The sequence below is a fragment of the Moschus berezovskii genome, chromosome 6 (genome assembly GCF_049115385.1).
Source record: "Moschus berezovskii isolate FMDL1 chromosome 6, NW_MosBer_1.0, whole genome shotgun sequence".
NCBI classification, from domain to species: domain Eukaryota; kingdom Metazoa; phylum Chordata; class Mammalia; order Artiodactyla; family Moschidae; genus Moschus; species Moschus berezovskii.
In genome coordinates, this window is record NC_142465.1 from 26,425,618 (window position 1) to 26,442,184 (window position 16,567).

Below are 16,567 nucleotides of genomic sequence, written 5' to 3' on the forward strand. Positions count from 1 at the left end.
CAGGAGAAGCCAGATGCATCTCCCTTCAAGCACAAGTAGTAAAGAGAACTGGATGCCTGATTCTTATTCCCAGAACCACTGTTAAATCATTCTGTCAACTTGGGCAAGTCACTTTGGGATCCTCCTTGGATCTTTAGTTTTTTCAGTTGTTTAATGGAAGGGAGGAAACATTTCCCGTGCTCTCTCCCTGTAGACTGTTTCCCCGCTTCTTCTCTACACAACTGACAATGTTAACTATCTGATCAGTATTACTCTGATTATCAATTCCCAATCTCCACAAAAGTAAAAGTCAGATCATAATATTTACCTGCTCCAAATCCTCCAATGTCTTCCCAGTTCACTAGAATAAAATCTTAAGTCTTTACAATGACCTGAAAAGCCCCACAACTTTCCCCCCCTTTGCCTCTGCCCAAACTCCAATCATTTTTCTGACTTTGTCTATTACTCTTCCCTTCAGTACTAGTTTGCTAGAGTTGCCATAACAAAATACCACAGAATGGGTGACTTAAACAACAGAAATTTATTTTCTCACAGTCCAAGACCAAAGTTTCACCAGGTTTGGTTTCTTCTGAGGTCTCTCTCCTTGGCTTAAAAATGGCCACCTCCTCATTCTGTCCTCCCATGGTCTTTCCTGTTTTAATAAGGACATCGATCAGCTAGCATTGGGGTCCACTCTAATGACCTCATTTTGACTTAGTTGTCTCCTAACACAGTCATGTTCTCACGTACCATAGGTTAAGCTTTCAACATGAAATCTGAGGGGATACAGCTCAGCCCACAGTACCCTCCCTCACTGTGCCCCAGCCAAATGGGATTTTCACATGTTATTCAAACACAGGACTTGCCTTTGCATTGTCTATTCCTTGTCTCTCAAATACTGCAAAATACAATAACGTCTGTTGCAATCTTGTAACTTTAAGGATGCAGCTGTAACTTAATGGACATGTCAGCCCTGGCTAGAGTACTGTAAGATTCATCCTAAGCTACTTTTCATCTCCTTGCTTCTCTCTCTTGCTCAGTTTATTCCCTTAAAGTCTTCACACTAAAGCCTTCACAGGTAATGTCTCTACAGTTTGATTTCCCTTCTTTCATTCAACGTAGTCAGTGTAGAGCTTTCATCTTCACTCTAGTATGGCTGCCAAATATAGATTGTGCTGACTTATCCATTTAAAAAAAGTGCATTGAATATCAGGTCATGAGCCAGTCACTGTTGGTATCCAGGGACATTCAGGAAAACCTTAAGATGAGGATTGCTGAGGACTAATGAATACAGCACCAGTATAAGCAAGGCAATGGCAGAGCCCAGAGAAGGAACAGTTAAATGAACAGACACCAAGGAAGCTTCTGGAAACAGATGGCAATAGAGCTGAAGCTTGAAAAACAGTTAGTAGGCATTATAATGGGGAAGAGAATTTTCTAGACTGTGTTGGCATCATGTGAGAAAGTACAGAAGCATGGAAAAGCATGATACGGACAGAGTAAAGGATACACCGAGAGCAATGCGATAATCAGGCTTGATTGACAGAGGAGCTAGAGTAAAAGCCATACATGCTAAGAACCTGTAACTTGAGTTCTAGGGAGCATGAACAAATCCTTAGCAAGAGAGTCATTTGGTCAACTCTCTAAGTTAGGAACTTAGTCATCACTGAAGAGGATGACTTGTAAGAGCTGGTTCTGGACAGAGGAGCCCAATTAGGAAGTGACTGTACTGTGGTAACTCTGCTGTGAAAACATAAGAACCAGAATCAAGTCAGAGACGACACAAATAGAATGGAATGTATGACTGTTCAATGAATTAAGGAAACCGAATCTACAGGATTGATATGGGATTTTCTAGGAAGAAAAACCTAGAACAAATCTCAGATTTCTGGGTTTGGCAGTGAAAGAGGTGATAATGTTATTATTCATTATGAGAAGGAAGATAAACAAATTCAGTTGCAGTCATGTTGAGTGAGACATGAGAAAAGACATCTACTAGGCAGTTTGCTATGTTTACAGTTTTTGTGACCACCAGTGAGAGTGTATAATTGGGTTGATGAAAGTTTCAGTTGGTAGAGACCCACCTTGCTGCCTTGTTCTCCTTCTAAGGATTCTATTCTTCTAATCACACCATAGAATCATAAGCAAAAGGAAGTATGCTAGAGTCGCTTCTGTAAGAGACCGAAAAGACGTAGTATTGGATTAGCCAAAAACTTTGCTTGGGTTTTTCCATAAGATGTTACAGAAAAACCTGAACAAACTTTTGAACCAACCCAAATACATCCACAATGCCTCTCCCACAATGTAATATCTCCTAAGGTACAGCTGTCCTTTGGAGTCCAAAAATGTGGGTGAGTGACTCAGTATGACATGGCATAAACGCTAACCACACTATAATGACTACACAGCGATATCCTGATCTCTGCTGTATAATAAAATATAGTGATCAATGCAGAAGTATATTGCTTCACAGATAACCAGGTGTTTTGTTTTAACCTCAAAAATCTAGTGAAGTGGACAAAAGAAACAATATTTTCTGGTTTTCATTTTACTGATGAAGAATCAGACAAATAGAGATTAAATGACTTGGCCAAGGTCATATTTAGTCTACTGTGAGCAAGAGTAAGTCTTATGACTTTCAACTCAGCTCTTTCCAATATATCACACAGGTTCTCCAAGCAGAGCACACTTAGGAAATATAACCTGCTTCCCCTACCAGTTTAACAGTAATAGCAATTTAATCTTCGAAGTAATCAACCCAGGCTTTTCACTTAGCAGTGAAATTGCAGGTGGAAACTATAGAACTTGAAACTCTACCTTTCACATTTCTGTATTGATCCTACTTGATGGTTAGTGATATTAAGGGGATCCTACATCTAGTGTTTCACAGCCAGGCCCTACAAAGCAGAGTAACCCACAACACAGAAGGCGCTAAATTTCTTTCTTGGCTCTAAAGGATCATTAATCTTGACCTCTCTTTTCTGTTCAGCTGCTGAAGAGAACTGGCTTTCATTCTAATAATTATCATCATCATTATTATTTTATCAGTTTATCAAGAATCCCCTAAATTTTAATGTGGTCAGGAATACCTACTGAGATCATATTCTTCTATGTACTAAATGATACTGTCATAAATTACCAGCTGCTTTAAACATGAATATCTGAGAAGTTGTAATTCCCTATCAAGTTCACTATTGTAGCATCATAAATTGCCAAACCACGTGGCTTTTTAGAAAGTTAAAAATATACCATATATATGATTAATCCTGCCTTAATTACTTTCTCTTGATTTTTGTGGTTTCTCAGGGATGCAATTTTCAGAGTTTACGTAAATGTTTTATTTCATTTGATAAATTAAGACATGAGTCTTTTGTAAAAGAGAGAAAGGAGAGTAATTTGATTCTCTGAAGAGATGGCACTGTATTAGAGACAGCTTGAAATGTTTTATCTTTATCTACTAAAACTTCCAGGCTGAAAAGAGTGAAATTACCTCCTCCTCTCTGTAAATGCTCTTACCCTAGTGGCATTATATAATTATCCACAAAAGGGTGTGTCATGTTACACCATCACTACCTTTCTTTCCCTTAGCTGGACATTTCAAAGACAAATAGATGAGAAATGGTGTCACTCAAAAGAGATATCAAAAATTCACCCACACAAGCTTCCTTGAACTGGTCTCATTTAATAAATGAAGCTATACATTTTCATTTAACTATCAGTTCAGTTCAGTTCAGTTGCTCAGTCATGTCTGACTCTTTGCGACCCCATGGACTACAGCATGCCAGGCCTCCCTGTCTATTACCAACTCCCGGAGTTCTCCCAAACTCATGTCCATTGAGTAGGTGATACCATCCAACCATCTCATCCTCTGTCATCCCCTTCTCCTGCCTTCAACCTTTCATATATAAAACCTTAACTGTTCCTCATTTTTGACATGGCCCAGGAGGCCCTTTGTTCATTCTCCAGCCTTCCCTCCTTCCACTTTCTCCAACCGTGGTGTCATCTTTTCAGTTCACTGAACACCTCAAGTGTATTCATTGTGCCTCGGGGCCTTTGCACAACCAGATTATTCTTCCTGCCCGCCCCCAACCACCACAATCCATTTTTAAATGATTTCTAACATTTTTTTTCCTCTGTCACTTCACCTTGTTTATTTTCCTTATAGTGCTTATAAAAAATTTGCAAAAAAAATATTTTTTAAGTGTTACTTCTTATCTGTCTTCTTCAACTCCATTAGGCCAGATAACATCTCTAGCCAGAGGTTAGTACTGTACATCATTGGTATTCTATATATATTTACTGAATGAATGAATGACAGGAATTTCTACTCAGATTTTTAGTTGATGCCTGTACACTTACACCTTAATAGTATCCCCTATATTCTAAATGCACACATATTTCCATAGGTAGGGGAATCATCATCCACAGAAACAGTTCTCTCACTTCCCTACCTCCCTCAAATGATTTATTCCTTAAGTTGCAGAAATTTCATAAACTTTCATTAAATTTCATAAAATTTAAACTCAAATGAAATACTTTAACTTAGTAACAATCAATTTAATACTATTTCTTTTGTTTGGTTTTCGTTCACGATGGAGAATAGGCCACCATTTTTTCTTTAAAAAAATCCATTCTTCAATTTTGGAAACATTATTAAACTATTAACTCATTTCTGAGTCATCAGTAGCTCAAGTTTCTTAATCCAATTAAAAAAAAATCCTAATAAACATAGCCATGTTTTATGATGTACAAGGCAAACTGAAAGTTTTTTAATGCAAACCAAAATGTATCAGTAGACTAAGCAGGGTCAGGGTGGTGGCAAGGAGAATACTTACTGCACCCAAAACAACTTCCTCATCAATTCTGGTTTCACGCAAGCTCATTCACAAGGCCTCAAACTTGCCATCTTCAGCTACACACACCTGAATTGCTATCTTAGATGGTTCTGTGTTATGGGGAGTTGACAGAAAATACAGTCATTATATTAGATATAGGGGTGACAAACTTTCCCTATAAAAGACCAGATAGTACTTTAGACTTTGTGAGTCACACGGTCTCTGCCAAAACTACATGGACTACACATAAAAGGATATGAGTAGGAGTGTTATAATAAAACTTTATTTACAAGGACAGGTTATGGGCTGGATTTAGCCTGCAGCTGTAGTTTGCCAACCCCTGCATGAAATGATCACGACATAGATGGCATTGTGAAAGGGAGTTCGCCATAGGGTAAATTCCAGGTCCACAAACATCTATTAAACACCTACTACATGTCAAGGGTTTCAGATAGTGTCATAAGTAAACTTTACAACTGATCCATATTTGGTTTCAGATGTGAAACTGAAATTACCTAGCCACTAAGCTGTATAGTGAGACCAAGTCTCCTCTAGGATTTAAGACCATGGAGTTAAACAACCTGGGCTTGAATCTTGCCTCAGCTGTTTATCAACTGTGTGCTTTACGGAACATGACTCAACCTTTGTGTGTCTCAGTGTCCTCACCAGCTTCAGACAGTGGCCGTGGGATTAATAAGCCACAGATAGTGTCTGGAACGCTACCCTGTGCTCAAGGCATGTGGCCAGCTACAAAAACAATTCTGTAGACACTTAAGGCTCCAGAGAGTTCTCTCAAAGTTTCCACAAATATTTGACCCAAACAATGTTGTTTTCCACTATTTAAAACACTTGAATAAAGAGAAATGCATACCAAATTTAATCTATTTTCTTCCTCTATGTTTTAACTTGTGCTGTTAGCTTTTTTTGTGCTCAGATATTAGAGCAAAGCTTTTCCTGTTCTTCCTGTTTATTTAAAGATTCTGCAGTGAATTCAAGGTAAGACCATTTTTAACAACTTATCTGTGTGAATCAGAATTGTCTTGCCATTGTGCAACCAAAGTAAGAAAAAAAGTAGAAAGTTAGAAGTTGACATGGATATAAAATTCTCATTTCTAATTTTGTGTTAATTGAAAAAACTTCATTATTCTCAATAACTGACTTTATAATAAGTACATATTATAATTTACTTTAAAAAACCTTTATACCAAAAATGGCTCACTGTTTTGTTTTGTTTTCTGTTTTAAACATTGAAGTTTCATGTAAGGTTTCCTTTGAAGCTAAAAAAGGCATTCCCCAACAAAAACGTTTAACTTGAGCAGTTTGTTTCTTTAGATTAATGATTTTTTTTTAAGACCAAGGCTTGAAATCTTTAGTATGAGAATGATTCTTATGTACCTTTTAAAAAAATCACACCCTGACAATTAGGACAAGACAAAGAGTTACCAAAGAGAGTTCTTCAATCTCCTCCACTCCCTCATCATCATCGTTATGCCCAGTGGCATCAATATATATTTTCTCCTTCGATCTTTCTGATAATCCTCTGAGTTTGCCAGGCAGGTGGCATTAGTCTCATTTTATATTAGGTTGCCCAAAAAGTTCATTTGGGTTTTTCCATTACACCATATGGAAAAACCCAAACAAACATTTTGGCCAACCCAGTACATGAGGAAGTTGAATGAGACTCAGAATATAAATAACTTCCCAAGACCACACTACTAAGCAAGTAGCAGAGTTAAAACTCAAATCAGGAGACTTACTGCTCCAGAGCTTTCCCCATCCGTTTTGATACCAAAAAGATGACTGGGATTTTGAAATGGCGCTTTGGAGGTTCAGAGGTCAACCCTCAATCCATTGCTGAGGCTGATGGAGATGTGGGATCATCAAGCACATCTTATTCCTTGGCTTTTTTCCTACATGCTGACCAAGCTCTCTAAGGATAAAGGCCAGCCTAAGCACTAGTAATGTGCTTTCATTATTTTTCCGGACTCTGTCTCAACTTTTGCAAGAGTCATCTGACATAACATTTTGTTAAAAATCCACATGTAGGTCTTAAATTCAATCCTGATTATGGTCTCCTAGAGCTTATGCCCTGTGAGGGCAGGGGCAGTACTGGGCATGTATATCTACAACACAGGGAGGGATCCAAATCATCCATGTGAATAAAAGTATCCTGGAGTCAGGCATCACTCTACAATCTACTTTTTCTTCAGCTCTCTTTTCTTTTTGTGACCATTATTTTTGGGCCACTTACCCGGGAAGGCTGTAATGTTTCCAAGTGATTTTGAAAGTTTGATCCTACCTCCCTCCAGTTTTTTCTGTATATTACTGTCAGTGTAATCTCAAAGCCTCCAGCAATGTTTCTCCATTGACTCTCAAAACAAGGTGAGATGCTCTGCCTGAGAGTCAAGCTTCTCCAGAACATGGAAGGCCCTATTAGTATCTGTTATGTATCCTCTCCACAACCCTTCATCTATCGAGCTGCTCGGTGTCTTGGTCATTGCTAGTCTGCTGTTTCATTTCTTTCCACAGATCCAAATTCTACTCATGATCTCAGATCCAACCCAACCTTAATTTTCCATGAATTCTTTCTTCCCTAGTAATTTTAGCCTTTAGAATTTTCATAGTACAAATTTTGTCATACTTGATGATACTTGTATTATTAACATTTTATGGATTAGTCCAATCTCTGTGGAGAATACTGGCAATCATAAAAATTGCACCCACATTTCTCTACCTCCCCGACTGTAAAATCCACTAAATTAAATTCTTCATAAAATAATTCATAGACTTAAATTGAAATAAGCCCAAAGTACAGATAAAAAAACCAAACATGTTTCTGAGATAGGTCCAATCCATAATCTGTGCTTATCTCAAGATAATTTTCCACTATACTTTTAATAAAAGGGAAACCTTTAATTTCATAGTTTGTTTTTCCCCTTTAGCATTGCCATTGTTATTGATATTTATAAGTAAAATATGCCACTGAAGCGTCTATAAACACCCAAGAATGAATTATAGCAAATATTTAACAACTGACTGCCTTCTAATAGGTTAAACAAAATGAGTGATACAGTAGATCATCAAACACCTTTCACCTGGGAAGATGGCTAACAATTACGTTTAGTGTTATCTGAAAGATTCGGCAAAGTCTAATTTAGACATTACAAAAGATTTCAATGAGTAGGGCATAATTCTACCTTTCACGTCTCCTGTCTAGAGAGAAAAACTAAACACAGAAAAAGATACTCTCTGTAAGTCTTCAATCCTATATGTTTTTTAAAAAGTTACAGTGTGAATGAAATACAAATTTTATTCATATTTAAGAAATTAGAAGAGAGGAGTTGTAGGTTGTTAATATCAAGGAATATTTTATCCTGTTCCAGAAGAAGAATATACATTTTTGTCTTGGAGTCAGTTTCTAAGTCAGGTTCCTTCAAAACAGGCAAAGTCTAGCCTTGGTTCTGGCTATAGTCCACGTGGATAAGGAAAGGGTGAAGAAGAATGGTCTTACCCATGGCATCAAGTTGTATTTGTTCTGATATGTAATATTCTTTCTGCACCTGAAGCTGATGTCAGGGTGACTGGAAAGCAAGAACTTGGTTGACTGAGCAGAAGCTCTGTTCTTTGAATGCAGAGATAATCAAAGACTGTTATTTCATCTCCTGGCTGACCTAATAGGAGAGTGAAAAATGAACTAAGAATGTGAGATAGCCAGATCATTTGAGCATATTTTTAAAAATCAGTGTGCCTCTTGAAATTGGTCAGACTTAGCTGATATGTTTTGTTTTCCTTATCAGTAATTTGGATTTTTTTTCTATATTCCAGACACCTCTGTTGCTGTGGGATTTAATCTATTGGGTAAGAGTAAATGACTTAAACTGTAATCATATTTACAAAAAGCACAGAAAAGATGTTAAGGCTGTAAACAACATAGAATTATACCCTGAGGTAGAATCTGGCTAGGCGAATTGGGACAGAACTCTATAAAAATTTAAATGTCTTCCTTGAATTTCTAATTGGAAACTGCTACTATATGAGTTGCTGTTCATTAGTCATTCCAGCCTTTGTCATGTAGTATTTATTAAGACTATCCCCGCCTTGGAGCATAGGAGAAAATGTTGACTGAACAGGTATTTTTAAGCAAAAGGGAAGTGGACTGGGTAGAATTTGCAAGACCTGAGTTCCAGTCCCCACACATCCCTGTGTGACCTTGGACAAGCATCTTTACCTCTCTGGTCTATCTAGGGTAAACAGAAAAGATTGAATTGAGATAGAATTCCAAATTGTGCTCCGTTAGTGGGGTGGTTGGGAAGAGCAAAGCCTGCCTCAGGATATTCATACTCTTTCCACTCCCTAGAGTGCGCATCACCCCAACTTTTCCCCCCTCACTACGACCCTACCCCCAGATCTGTGCACAGCTCATTCTTTCCCATCATGTGATTCTCTGCTATCATGTCTCCCTTAAACGGAAAAGGAAACGGCAATCCAGTATTCTTGCCTAGAGAATCCCAAGGACATTGGAGCCTGGTGGGCTACAGTCCACGGGGTCTCAAAGAGTCAGACATGATTGAAGTGGCTGAGCACCCACTCCTTTACAAGTCCCTCCCACTACTGTTTAGCACAGGGAACTCTACTCAGTACTCTGTAATGACTATATGGGGAAATAATCTAAAAAGAGTGGATATATGTATACGTATAGCTGATCCACTTTGCTGTACTATAGGAAAAAAAACACAACATTTTAAATCAACTATACTCCAATAATTTTTTTAAGTAGCACACATATAAAAAAAGTCCCTCCGGGATAGTCCTCTCTAATACCTCCCATTCCCTATCCCTTACCCTCCTTCATGCTTCTTGGCATTTATCATTACTTAGTACAAACATATATGTTTTTACTTATTCCCCTTTTTTGTTTGCTGTCTCCTTCCCTTGAACAAAAGCACTATAAGAGCAGGGATCTTGTCTGTTTTGTGTGTGCTTAAAACTGTACCCCGTATGTAGTAAGCATTTAATAAATATTTATTAGTTGAATGAATGGATGGATGAATCCTCACCTGGCAAAAATGATAATATACTAGCAGGGAATAGCAATTGCTCCCTTTGGTTATCCAGTTTGCCACAGTCCCCACCACTCCCACTGTGTTTCCAACACTGGGTTCATTCATTATTGGAGCTGTGTTTCTTATATTTCACCACTTTTCCACCATTAATGTTCCTGCTTGTTCTATATGGGTATTTTCATTTATGACATGATACTCCAGGGAAGCCCACACTCCAGGTCCAAGATGTGTTTGGGCAGAAAAAAAGTCTGCTGCTAAAAATAATTTGAAGACTCCTAGACAAGAGGACCTTTCAAATCCCTTCCAGCTCTAACAACTAGTGAATTCATGCCTTACAGCCATTGAAATCTATAAGTATGAAATACAAGACGCATGTATTCAACTCTTCATAGCCTCCTTTAAATGCTTTTTTTTTCCCCTTTTTTGAGTCAATCCCTGCAGGAGCTGACCATGTGAGCCCATTAAGAGAACAGTTCATTCCCACCTGCCGCTTGGAGCCAGCCAACAATCTTAGCTTCACCACTCCATTCTTGATTATGTACAGCCATTCCAATCCTGAGTGGCAGGATTTGCAAAGACAGCTGTTGGGCTCCACAAACATTTGGAGGAGGGGTAAAATATGAGGTAGGTTGCTGCATTCTTCTACTCTTTTTTTAACTGAAAGAAACAGCTGCGAGCTTCACAGGGAGGATGAAGTAAACAAAAGCTCCGATGCCTAGCACCATTCAACAGCCAACATTCAAATGCATTTTCCCCACCACGAATGTCGACGTCATTCAAATCCCCCTAGGCTCAGTCCCCCACTACAGCAGGCTGGGGGAATCATCGGGGTCTTTGCATGCCGCGTCCCCTCGACCAAACGCTGCCCACGATGTGCAATTCACTCCAATCAAAGGAGTGTGATTCAAGTCCCCGGACTCGATCAGCATTCCACTACTGGTTATCGCACACAGCGTTGTCAAGTTTCAGCAACCTCTGTGTGCACGGGGCAAACACGCAGTGTTAATCTCTGACAGGCAAGCGTTCTTAGGTTCAGCGGCAGGAGCTTTTGCAAACTATGCTGGGGCAGTAGATCTCTTATAGGAAAGTCAAGGTATGTTTAGAGGAATTCTCTGATTCAACCGTGGCTGGCTCATTTCTTTTGTTTCCTCTTCCCTTTTATTTGCTTATTCACAAAACAGAGTATTCATTTCTTTCCCCACCCCCCCATCCCTCTTAACTGCCAGGGCCATCTGTCCATATGAAACCGTCTTTGGTTGCACAGTGTTGAATCCAGGTGACAATCAAAATGAAGCAGTGATTGTCCCTTAATGTTTTCTCTGAAGGGATTAAACATTTTTGAAAGCCTTTGTTTGTGTTTGTTTCAAGTTCTCCAGTTGAAATACTGTACTCCTTGAATGGCAGGGAATAAAGCCTGTGAGCTGATGTATTGAATACGTGTGTTAAGCAGGGGCACTGTTTTCTAAATACTCTAAAATTAAGCAACTTTTTTAAATGGAACTTTTGAGGTTTAACAGAATTATATTTTCAATCTCTTTGGCTTGGTTTAAAATTAAAATTCTTTGTTTTCATGTGTGCCACTTAAGGCAGCTTGGTTGGCAAGTAAATGCACTGGAAGAAAGATAATTTTTAGCGCCCTTACTCCATAAATTTGGCAACTTAATATATCCAATATACACATACACATAATGATTTTTAGTCAAAGATATTCACAGATAGGATAAGGAATAAAGAAAGACTTTGTCTACAGGATTCTTTTATCCTCTTATGCTTCATGTCACCCAATTTGTGCTTTTTTTTTTTTAAACAAAGCCATTGCTACTCTAAGAAGTATTGATTTTGTCTAGTTAAACATGTCAAGTCAGAAGAAATGATCAAAACATTTATTCCCCCAATAGAATCTGCTGATTTTTATAATCTCAAAGAGGCAGATACAGGAGTCAAAGGAGGAAGATAAAATTTGAAATATATCCTTCATCTTTTTTTTTTCACATCTATAAATGAAAATCCAAGTTAAAGAATATTGTTTTCTAGGTCTCTTATTCCACCTGTCTGTATTATCATCATGTTTTATTGTTGCTGCTGTGTGAAGGAACATGAGATGGCCTTCTTCAGATATCTGGGTTTTAAATTCAGTTCCTATCTCTTAAGTAAACTGGGTTCAGTCAGTAGTGACTCACTGCCCCAGAGTCCCGGAAAACATTATCAGCAAAGGCATTCACCACCAAGGAAGACAAACACATACCCTCCTATGGGTCCATCCTTCCAACCATCTCCTGGACTCTGGTAGCCTTTCCTGAGTCAAAGATCTCTCTGAAAACACTCACTGTCTTACCATTTTATGACGCTCAGGAACGGCTCAAGTCCTTATAAATCCCAGATGCACCAGAAGGAAAGCCACTTTGTATAGATGATTTCCATGATCTCCGAAATACAAATAAACAGTATTTCTTAAAATTAATGGACATCAGCATGAGAGGTTCAGTATGGGATCAACTCAAGAGGAATTTATGACTAAAGTACCAACAGTGCTTACTGCAAGACAGGACAGGAAGAGGGAACCCCAGTAGGTCTCTACAACAGAACTGTATGCATTACAAGGCTAGTGCCCCAGGTCATTGCTTCTCAAAGTCTCCTATTAGAAGAATGACAAGCTGTCATTTGCTGAGGGCACCCTCCAGAACTGCACTGATATATGGTATTTTTAATACTCACAAGTCTGCCAGGTAGGAATGAGGTGCATTTTTTTTTTTTCAGATTAGGAACATGAGTCATAAAAATGTGGCCCTAGGTCACACAATTTGATAAATATTACTTAAAAAAAATTTTTTTTGGAGTATAGTTGCTTTACAGTGTCGTGTTAGTTTCTACTATACAGCAAAGTAAATCAGCTATACATGTACACATAACCCCTCTTTTTTGAGATTTCCTTCCCATTTAGGTCACCGCAGAGCATTGAGCAGGGTTCCCTGTGCTCTCCAGTAGGTTCTCACTAGTTATCTATCTTACAAAGAAGAGATAAATACCATTTTTAAACAATAGCATAGAGGATATAAAAGAATCACCTCTTCAAAGGAGTCACATAGAACTTACAGTGCCAGTTTCATCCATAGCTTAATGTATTCCTAAAAAGTAAGGGTTTGGGGAGAGCTAAATTAATTCCTTGCTTTGTCCTAGGATGCCATTTATGTGTTCTTTTGAGGGGCATTCATTTCATATACTAAATACTTATCTGAAAGGATCATTGCCTTATTCCATGTGCTAATTTGTGGGGAGAAGTTTATGTATTGGGGGAATTCAATTCATTCCTGAATTTTACCCAGGAAATGACAGCCAGATGTTTTTGGACATTTGTTATTTGCTTGAAGTAAAAGCCTAGGTTAAGATAAGAGAGATATATTGATTGGCTATTGCATCTTCCTCTGGAGAAAGTGAAACTTTACATAGTTTACATTTTATCATACCTTAAAACTTCAGGATGGGCCTTAATAAGAGGAAATTTTTTTTTAACATCCTTTTCCTTGTAGATGGCAGGGATGGAAAGATGTATTCAATGATATTAACAGAGCTCTCAATTAATTTAAATTCAAAGCGAAGCCCGCCTGAGAGTCAGGAACCTTGCGAAAAAGCCCTCTCTAGGAGAGTTCACAGGCAGGTCCACAGAGAGGCCATGGCTCTCCTGTACTCCCGGGGCAGATCTGCAGATTCCGTTTCAGGCAGCCACACTTCAACAGTAAGAGGCGCTCGCTGAGTCTGCCCACGTGCGTCTGCTGGCTCGCCCATCTGTCTGGCATCTCTGCGCCCCTCCTCTTCCACACTCCCTTCCACGACCTTCCCAGCCAAATAAGCTGTCCTTCCAAATATGACCCTAACTCATGCAACAGCTGGAGGCAAGAGCAAAACAGACTGAGCTCATAAGTGTATTAGCATTGAGTCCTCTTCTTTTTTTTTTTTTCCAGCACTAAAGGATGTTTGGAATACTCATCTAAGGAACTTTTTCAAAAATTTTCATTCATAAAGATTGCTGAAGGATTTCTCAGAGTTTCAGTTTAGCAGATCTTTTGGAAGGTATGAATGCCTGGTTTATTATTTCTCCATCTCCTGTTTCTGAGCTTGGGGAGGACAGAAGACTCACAGATGGCTATGATCTCCATCATCATGATCCCTGGCCATTCTTCGGAAAAACTGTGAGACACTATATTTGTGAGATAACTGGATCATGCATTGAAGACCCAGGCTTTCTTCCTTCACTTGCCCTTGAAACTGTCTTCACTCTGAGAGTCAAAGAAGCAATCTATTATACATTTAGGGAAGTACTGCAAAATCTGTTAGGCTCTGTACAAATAAGGTGCATGCTCTGCCTTCTTCATATAGTTTAGTTCTGACTCAGGGGACTTGGGAAAAAACTCAAACAACTGAGTCATGGTGAGTTCACCCAGTTCACCTCATTTCACACTAATGTCATTTTCTTTCTTTTTTTTTTTTTTTTTTTTTGGTAGTTAGATCAGGGGAATCCCAAATACACAGTATATCATATGTCAGCAAGGCATATGACAAACTCTAGTCTTGATGCTCCTAACAGAGAGCTTTTTACTCAGTTAAAGTTCATGTGGGGAAGTGGCTAATATGTGTTGCTGAGCTTGGTCCTTGGTCCTATACCTGATTGGAGATCACAAAACCAGGAAGGGCAGGTAACACATCTGAACGACTGGATCAGGATTCAGTAGTAGCATAAGAGCATAGCATGCGGACCAAACGCAAGATGATAAAATTTAGCAATACTAATTATGAAATTCTGCATTTAAGTTTCAAAAAGTAATATAGTTTTGGGGAAGGAGAAGCCAAACTTAATGCTGGTTAAAAATATTTTGGAGATTGCTATTGTCCATTGGAAGGACTGATGCTAAAGCTGAAACTGCAATACTTTGGCCACCTCATGCGACGAGTTGACTCACTGGAAAAGACTCTGATGCTGGGAAAGGTTGGGGGTGGGAGGAGAAGGGGACGACCAAGAATGAGATGGCTGGATGGCATCACTGACTCTGTGGACATGAGTTTGAGTGAACTCCGGGAGTTGGTGATGGACAGGGAGGCCTGGCGTGCTGTGATTCATGGGGTCGCGGAGAGTCGGACACGACTGAGTGACTGAACTGAACTGAACTGAACTGATTGTCCATAATCAGATGTGATGTAACCTCCAAAATATCCCGAGTAATCTTAAATGGATTTAACAGTAAAAATAATATCTGGCATTTACTGAACACCTCTCTGTGCTACGGGAATAAACCTATAATGATGGTGTAACTATTCCCATTTCACAGATGAGAAACGAAGGAGTGAGCAATCAGCACTAGGTCTAAATGGCTAGCAAACAGCAGAGTCAAGACTTCAGTCACAGCTGGATGCCGTTCATGAAAAAAACTTAAGAACTTTGCATTAGCTACTCATATCACCTATGAAAAACGTCATTTATCTTAAGGAAACAAAATTAAATGAAAACACTAATGAGCATCTAGAGAGAGATGATTGGGACAGTAGAGAGTCTGGAAGTCATGCAATAAAAGTCACAGTTGAAGAGATAGTAAACATTTAACATGAAAAATAGAAGATCTAGATGGATATGGAGGATATCTTCAAAAACTTAAGACCTAAAGGGTAAACTGGAAGCTACAGTCAGATTTGAACCCTAAAAAACTTTCCAACAATAAAAGTTTCATTACACACAAGGGAAGAGAAAAAGGACTCCAAAAGGACTGAGCAATGTCATCACTGGAAGTACTCAGCAGATGGGGAGACCTTTCCACTAGGGTTGTTCCAGACTGAAATTCTGCTTTCGGAGACATTTAGCCTAGTTGAGGGACTCCTAATTTGAGTTCCATAGATGAGCTTCATGAAGTCTTGAATCTCTAGAAATTATATGCAAAATTTATATGTATATACCAGTTCAATTCAGTTCAGCCGCTCAGTCATGTCTGACTCTTTGTGATCCCATGGACTGCAGCACTCCAGGCTTCCCTGTCCGTCACCAACTCCCAGAGCTGCCTCAGACTCATGTCCATCAAGTCAGTGATGCCATCCAACCATCTCATCCTCTGTCGTCCCCTTCTCCTCCTGCCTCAATCTTTCCCAGCATCAGGGTCTTTTCCAATGAGTCAGTTCACATCAGGTGGCCAAAGTATTGGAATTTCAGCTTCAGCATCAGTCCTTCCAATTAATATTCAGGACTGATTTTCTTTAGGACTGACTGCTTTGATCTCCTTGCAGTCCAAGGGACTCTCAAGAATCTTCTCCAACACCACAGTTCAAAAGCATGTAGGTATGTGTGTGTGTGTGTGTTCACCATCCACCTCCCAGAGAGATGGTGCATATATTTCTTCAGATCCTCAAAGCAATTCTATAAAATCTGAACCAAAAAATGGAGTCCTCTCTAATTCTGCAATTCTATTATTCTGTTTTGTAAAACCAGTCTGACCCTTCACAGAGGTGTACCCCACAAAATTGTATGATTGATTTAATGTTAGGGACAGAGGAGAATGAACAAATTCAGGAAAACTTCAACGTTTTGAGCCTAGTAACTGAGAAGCTGCTGATACTATTGAGAGATAAAAAGAGGGTGAAGCAAGAAGTCTATTATCAGAGGAAGATAATTAAGTAGAAATAAATGGACAGACTGAAGCCTGTCTAAGACTC

General features: G+C 39.0%; 1 long non-coding RNA gene across 1 annotated transcript in view; it reads right to left on the bottom strand.

Moving 5' to 3' along the window:
* Positions 1–536: 536 nt before the first annotated feature.
* The window catches only part of LOC129536484 (uncharacterized), a 54,113-nt gene continuing 38,082 nt past the window's right edge, over positions 537–16,567 (bottom strand). Inside the window, exon 3 of the long non-coding RNA XR_008681815.2 lies at positions 537–631. This is a non-coding gene — a long non-coding RNA (uncharacterized LOC129536484). The remainder of the gene's footprint in view (positions 632–16,567) is intronic.